Source organism: Zalophus californianus, chromosome 9, assembly GCF_009762305.2.
Source record: "Zalophus californianus isolate mZalCal1 chromosome 9, mZalCal1.pri.v2, whole genome shotgun sequence".
Taxonomy (NCBI): domain Eukaryota; kingdom Metazoa; phylum Chordata; class Mammalia; order Carnivora; family Otariidae; genus Zalophus; species Zalophus californianus.
The window spans coordinates 11,836,712-11,844,232 of NC_045603.1; the positions used below are offsets into that span (position 1 = coordinate 11,836,712).

The 7,521-nt window shown below is 49.8% G+C and overlaps 1 long non-coding RNA gene across 1 annotated transcript; it reads left to right on the top strand.

Annotated features, from left to right (window-relative positions):
• Positions 1 to 510: 510 nt before the first annotated feature.
• Positions 511 to 4,816, top strand: LOC113921333. The gene is made up of 3 exons (XR_003519645.2): positions 511 to 1,175; positions 2,556 to 2,929; positions 4,099 to 4,816. It is a non-coding gene; the product is annotated as an uncharacterized LOC113921333 (long non-coding RNA).
• The last annotated feature ends 2,705 nt before the right edge of the window (positions 4,817 to 7,521 follow it).

Genomic DNA, 7,521 nt, shown 5'->3' on the forward strand with positions numbered 1-7,521 from the left:
CTCTCACTATCTCTGAGATCTCGGGTAATTAATTGGTTCTCCTCTCTGAGCCTTGATTTCTTCATTTACAAAATGTGGAGTGGATGTCAGAATTAAATTCAAAACTGCTTGTAAAGAACTTTGTCCACGAAGTCTTCAACAGCTAACTGCTATTCTCCACAGCCATTGGACAGAAATAGGATTTGCTTTCCTTCCTGCGTCCTTTCCAAGTTACTGTAATACTTGCCACTCCCAGTTCCCTCTGTTTCAAGAGAAAGGATGTGAAGTCAAGCAGAGATAAGCTGCGGTGGAAAATCCAGGTTCTCTGAAAACAGGCTCCCATGGCCTTCTGTGTCCATCCAAACATCGTGGCCACCAACTCATGCTTTTTTTTTTTTTTTTAAGATTTTATTTATTTATTTGACAGAGAGAGAGATCGTAAGTAGGCAGAGTGGCACGCAGAGGGAGAGGGAGAAGCAGGTTCCCTGCTGAACAGTGAGCCCGATGTGGGGCTCGATCCCAGGACTCCGGGATCATGACCTGAGCCGAAGGCAGACACTTAACCGACTGAGCCACCCAGGCGCCCCCAACTCATGCTTTTTAATTTCCACTTTTATTTAAAAACTGTTCACCTCTGACTACTTGAGTCTAGGCCTTGCGTAGGACACTGGGGACATGGATGTACTAGGGAAAACCACAGTCTAGTCCACCAGAGTCTAGCAGAAGGAGACAGACAAGGAAGGAGGCAAGAGGCTATATTTAAGCACCCACAGGTATCATGGAAGCAAGGAGCTGGTGACAGTCAACTCTGCCACAGAGGATGATGGAGAGTTCCTCCAAGGTGGTTAGGCTTTGGAGGATGACCTAGATCTTTCCAGGTGATGGAATCAAGTGTCCTGTTAGAAGCAATGTCATGAACTAACACCTGGAGGCATTCAGCACAACAATCAGGACAGGTGTTTCTGTCATTGTGTGTTGTAAGATCCTGAACCACAACTAATAGGGCTAATGAAAAAGCTAGGTTGAGAAAGACCCCTCAAAACCTGTGGGACTTTGTAACTGGAACACTAGCCCAAACCATAATGATCCTGATGAAAATCCCTCCCCGGTTAAACCTCCACCATCATGGGTACCTCTCATCACAGCCGGTCAATGCTTGGCAGCCTCAAGGAAGTTTCTGATCCTTCCTTCAAGAGGTAAGTCCTGGGGAGCTTTTGCTTTTAATAGAGACTCTTTTCATCAAAATGAAAATCAGATCTGGGGCGCCTGGGTGGCTCAGTCATTTGAGCGTCTGACTCTTGATATCACCTCAGGTCATGATCTCAGGGTCATGAGATCGAGCCCTGCATCTGACTCCACGCTGAGTGTGGAACCTGCTTAAGATTCTCTCTCTCCTTCTGCCTCTGCCCCTCCCCTCAGCTTGCGTGTGTGCTCTCGCCCTCTCTCTTTCTCTCTAAAAGAAAGAAAGAAAATCAGATCCAGGTGTAGCCTTCTTGATTAACCCATCATTGCAATATGGTGGGAAATGACTTCACAGCTTCCTCCTCAGCACTCACAGCTTCATACAAGGGTTAATGTCATGGAAAGCTCGAAGGTTCTTGGAGGCGCTAAACCAGCCCCGGCCCCCCGCACAGAGTGGGGGCACCTGGAAGCGGTTTGGGTCTGGGGGCGATGGGAGAAGAAAAAGGTGGTCCTGTGTGTCTTGCGGATTGTCAGCATTTGCTAAGTCTTTCTGTTGGATTGTGGGAAAACTTGCCCCAGATTTGTTTCAAAACGGTAACGTGCTGGAGAAAGGTGCCTTATACTGACATCACTCTACTAGTGGTACTTGAGGAAAAACAAAAGCAACGACAGCAGAAGTCAGGTACTGTACTCGCCGAGCCCCCTGTCCTCCAGGCCACATGCTCAGGGCTGGTATGCCCTGGAGTGTGTGGCTGCAGCAGGGAGGCCAGGAGATGCACACGGAGTGGAGAAGTAACTCAGGCCACCAGCCAGTTAGTTCCACGGCCCCTGTGACCGGAGGAGGCCCCAGGAGATCTGGACGCGGGCCTCGTCTGAGTTGGCCAGCCGAGAGCTGGGGCTGAGGCTGAGGGTGGTGCCTGGCCACCTTACTTCTTCTGTGTGATCTGTTTCCTTTTCAGATATATCTTGGGTACTAGCGGGAGGGTGTGGTTTTGACTCTGGAATCTACGGGGGTGATAATAGCCAGGCCTCCCTGGTCAGCGATCCTGTAGGCCTGGGGCCAGGGGGAGGAAGAGCATGGCCTAACTCTCACCTCTTCCCTGAAATAACCCTTTGCAAACAGAATTATTACATGACCCACCCCCCCATTGACAAATGGAGAAACTGAGGCACAGGAAGTTTAGGTAACTGGTGCAAGGTAGCAGAGCCTGGATTTGAACCTGGATTCAAATCTGACTTCCTTCCAGAAGGGGCAGTGCTGTGCATGGGAACCCGGACCACTGGGCGCGTGGCCTGGTGGCCCCAGAAGGCAGCAGCTGTGGGCATGTGCTTTCCTCTGGGCATTAGCATCCCTGGTAAGAGTGGATCCTAATTTACCTGCCTGTTCCTGACAGGTGTACTGCTACCAAGTCTCCTTGATATTCTTCTGTACATTGGGGGCAGTGCTGGGAGGACAGGCCTCTGGGGAAATGGCCCTGCCTGGAACATTGGCTTTGCCCTCCCTGGCCTCCGGTGAGGACCAGAATTCCACTGGCAAGGAGATGTCTCCTCTCCTTGGTCCAAGGAAGGTGTTCAGCCACGGCGAATGGAGGACAAAGAAGGCTCCTTTCCTAGCCACTTGGGTCCACATGTACACTTAACCACAGCTGCTCGCTGCGGCAGACTGGAAACCGCCAGAAATTTCCTCACCGAGGCCAATGGGTCTGACAGGCCTGCATCCCTCCCCTGAAGGTCACAAAGGATGTGTGAGCAGCTGACCAGGGGCAAGGTATGAATTCACATGAGCAATAGGAAGAATTTGTTTGCTGTTTGGAAATGCTCTGGACCAGCAGGTCTCTTCTCCTGGGCTGGCCATCATTAGCTGCCGATTCAGCGTGGGGAGGGGGGTCTTATACTGGCGCCCTGAGTTGGTCTGAGGAGTCAAGAGTTGAGGACGATGGGGAAGGAGGTGGTAGTAAAAGTATCGAGGCAGAGGCCCCGCACCTGCAAAGGCCTGTGGCTGGGAGGGACCCAAGGGAGGGCCTGAGGCCCAGAATCCGCAAGAAGCCCAGCATTGGTCCCTCAGGCTCCCCTGTGCACGGAGTCCTGCTGAATCTTCTGGCAAGGGCCGCTGTGCGAGATCTGGGGCACTGGGGGCACAAGAATGCCACCAGCAGCCTCCGAAGGACGGAAGGTGGCACTGTCCGCCCAGGCACGGCTGCTGTGGGAGCTGCAGCCCTGGGGACCTTTGACGTCCGCAGTGACAGGAGAGGCTTGAGCCAGAGCAGGGAGGGGCCAGGGGCTGGCACCGGGGCAGGGGGGAGGTTGGTGGGGGCACAGAAAGAGCATACCAGAGACGCTGACTGTCAAACTATAGGAAGAATAGGCTCTGGGATCCAACAGGGCAGGAGGGGCGGAGCCGAAGAGATCCTGCTTTGTGACTGTTTCGCCCATGAACTGGAGGGCCAGGGAAACAGGCTACGCCCAGCCTCGTTGCCCACGTGGAGAGCCCAGGACTCCCACCAACTAGCAGGGCTGGCTGGTTTGCCTGCAGAACCGAATGGTCCAGGCTGTCTGGGTCGGGTCCAGAGGAAAAAGGGGCTCAGCACTCTCCTGGCCTCAGCCCCGCACATTGACCTAGGACTGCACCCCCTAGGGGGCCTCCTGTCCTCTCTGCCTCCCTCTGCCTCCTCCGCCCCCCCCCCCCCCCCACTGTCTAGTCATCCCTCTGGGCGAGGTGGTGATTCTCAAATGTGGTGTGCTAGTCCATAGCTACATTCTCTGGTTTTCTCCCTTCCAGGCGCCAGGTAGATTTATTCTTCCTGTCCTCCTGATGGTGGGGTGGGAATGTGTAACCTCTTCTGACCAATGAGTTCTGAATGGAAATAATGGGTGTCATTTCTAAGCCATGGCATCTAATGTTGATCTAAGAACTGTTTCCTTTCCCATGACAACCAGCAGTGTTCCAGAGACTGGCTGTTCCCTTCTTCTGGGCCCAGGAGGAAAGATCACAGCAGTAGTCTACACCTGACCCATGACGGACCTGTGGCATGAGCAAGAAGTAAACCCTGTAGGGGCACCTGGGGAAGCGCAGTCAGTTGAGCGTCCGACTCTTGACCTCAGCTCAGGTCTTGATCTCAGGGTCCTGACTTCAAGCCCCCCGTCTGGTTCCGTGCTGGGCATGGAGCCTACTTAAAAAAAAAAAATAAAGAAAGAAAAGTAAACTGTTGCTGTAAACCCTTGAGGTTTGGGGATTGCTGCTGGAGGATCAGCTCCGCTATCCTGGCTGATATAACAAAGCCCCTGGAAATCGTGGTGCTATCTGTAGAGCGCTGTGAAAAGTGCGTATCTTTAATTTCTTACATAAACTAGAATTGTAATGAACAACACTGAACATCACTTAGTGAGCACTTACTAGGTTCCATGGCAAATGTCTCATGAATCCCCACCATAGCCCTAGAATGCAGTACCGTTGGCCTGTTGAGTATTAGTCTCGTCGTAGAGATCAAGGGACCCGGACTCTTGACTGAAGGTCAAGACCATAGCTATAAGTGGGAGAATTGAGATGAAATGCAGGGTCCTCTGACCCCATAACCCTCAGTCTTTCCACCATATATATGTGGAAAGTATATAAAGTATATATATAAAGCAGACTAGTCCTATCAAGAAAAAAAAACCCATGCATTTTTAAAAGAAATGATCTCTCTTTTTCAAAGATTTTATTTATTTATTCATGAGAGGCAGAGAGAGAGAGAGAGAGAGAGGCAGAGGGAGAAGCAGGCTCCCAAGGAGCAGGGAGCCCCATGCGGGACTCGATCCCAGGACCCTGGGATCATGACCTGAGCCGAAGGCAGATGCCTAACCATCTGAGCCACCCAGGCGCCCAAAAGAAATGATCTCTTAACGGGAAAAACATGAACATCTGTCTTTTTACTAAATTGGACATGAAAGATGATCTTGATACCTGAACAAAGCCGCTGGCTCTCTGGTGTGATGTTTGACAAGGGGATCTCCATTTGTTTTCTCCTCTGATTGGAGAGGAGGGCTCCCTACCAGATAAGTGGCGGCAGGCACCGAAGGTTGAAGACAAATTTTAAGAGGACAATTTTGTCCGTCATTTAAAACGTTTCCGTACAAGTTAGGAAATAGCTGGCCTTTGCATTTTTGCAGCGGAACAGTCTGAGATCTTTCCACCCAAGGCTGGCTTAGGGAAGAGAAGACCCAGGCATCCCACTTGCTCGCGCTGTCCTGCCTGCCTCCGATGTCCTTCCTCCCACCCCTGCCCTGCTAACCCTTGAGGACTCAGCTCCACTGTGGCTGCATGGGCTGCCCTACTTGTTCTCCCAAGCTGAGCCCCATCCCTCCCACTGTCACATATGGAAGTGACCTGGGCATGCGAGGTGGGGTCTGAGACTCTAGACACGAGCTCCTCAAAGGCAGGAACAGGCTGCGTTCTTTTTCTAAAAATTAAACGTTTGATTTGATTTTATTTTTTTAAAGATTTTATTTACTTATTAGGCAGAGAGAGAGCGAGCGAGCAATTTATAGGCTCTGCCACCTCCTAGCTGTGTGACTTTGGGCAAGTTACTTCACCTCTCTGTGCCTTGTTTCCCTTGTAAATTGGAGCTAATGAGTATGTTCCCCATAGGTCACTGTAAAGATTGTACTTTTTTTAAAGATTTTTTTAAAAAATTTATTTATTTGACAGAGAGAGAGAGAGAGAGCACAAGCAGGGGGAGCTGCAGGCAGAGGGAGAGGGAGAAGCAGGCTTCCCTCAGAGCAGGGAGCCCGATGTGGGGCTCAATCCCAGGACCCCAAGATCATGACCTGGGCTGAAGGCAGATGCTTAACCAACTGAGCAACCCAGGTGTCCTTAAACCTTTTATTTTAGAGGTGTACAAATAATACAGAGATAGCTCATGGACTTTTTTTTTTTTTTGAGAGGGGAGGGGCAGAGGGAGGAGAGAGAGAATCTTAAGCAGGCTCTATGCCTGGCGCAGAGCCTGGTCTCATGACCCTGAGATCGTGACCCGAGCCAAAATTAAGAGTCCGACGCTTAACCGACTGAGCCACCCAGGTGCCCCAAGTTGGCGAATAAATAAAACATTTATTTATTTTTAAAGATTTATTTATTTATTCGAGAGCGAGCCAGCAGGGAGGAGGGGCAGAGAAAGTCTTAAATAGGCTCCGTGCTAAGTGTGGAACCCAACACAGGGCTTGATCTCAATGACCCTGAGATCACAACCTGAGCCAAAACCAAGAGTCAGACTCTTAACCAACCGCACCACCCAGGCGCCCCAAATAAATTAAACATTTAAGTGCTATAAATGCAAACACACTCACAGATTTGGCACACAACCAGCCAGGTTTCTACTTTGAGGTTATAGTCTGCTAGTTGTATTTTCTTGTAGCAAAGGCGGCTTCTTTTCCTCCTCTTCAATATCCCAACCAGGATATTGCTATTGCTATAGTCAAGATGCAGAACACTTCCAATCCCACAAGGAGCCCTCCTGTGGCCCTTTTATAGCCACACCCACTTCCCCTCCCTCCGCCCCTCCTCTAGCCTTGACATTGCTAATCTATTCTTCATTTCTAGAATTTTGCCCTTGCAAGACGGTTATATAAATGGAACCACACAGTATGAAACTTTTGGAGATTGCCTTTTTATATTCAGCACGATTCTCTGGGAAGTCATTCGGTTTGCTGCTCGTTATCAGTCGTCTGCTCCTTTTTGATTGCTGAGCAGTATTCTGGGTGTGGATTACCAGTTCGTCTACCATTTACCTGTTGCAGGCCTCCTTCATTTTTTAAGCACTGGCACCCCATGGACAGATATTTGCACGCAAAGGGATCCTGAAGGGCAGCATTAGTTGTGATTAAGAGCGTGGGCTCTGGACTTTGACTCCTAGCTCCAGAACTTACTGTCCATGTGAGTTTTAGCAAATTACTTCTGTCTGCCTCAGTTTTTCATCTGTAAAGTGGGAATAATCCCCATTTTATACAGTTATTATGAAACGTGAATGAATCAATCCTTGTTAGGTGTTTAGCCCAAAGCCTGGCTGATGGTAAGAACACAATTAAAGATTAATGAGAGATGCCTGGGTGGCTCAGTTAGTTAAGCATCTGCCTTTGGCTTAGGTCATGATCGTGGGGTCTTAGGATCGAGCCCCGTATCAGACTTCCTGCTCAATGGGGAGCCTGCTTCTCCCTCTGCCCCCACCATCCCCTCCACTCATGCCCTCTCTCTCTCAAATAAAAAATCCTTTAAAAATTAATAGTAATATAATCGTCGTTTAATAATATTCAGTGAACTGAATTGAAAAATCTGGAATAAGAAAATTCAAATTTGCAAAATGTTCAAATTAGGGGGTGGTGGCACAC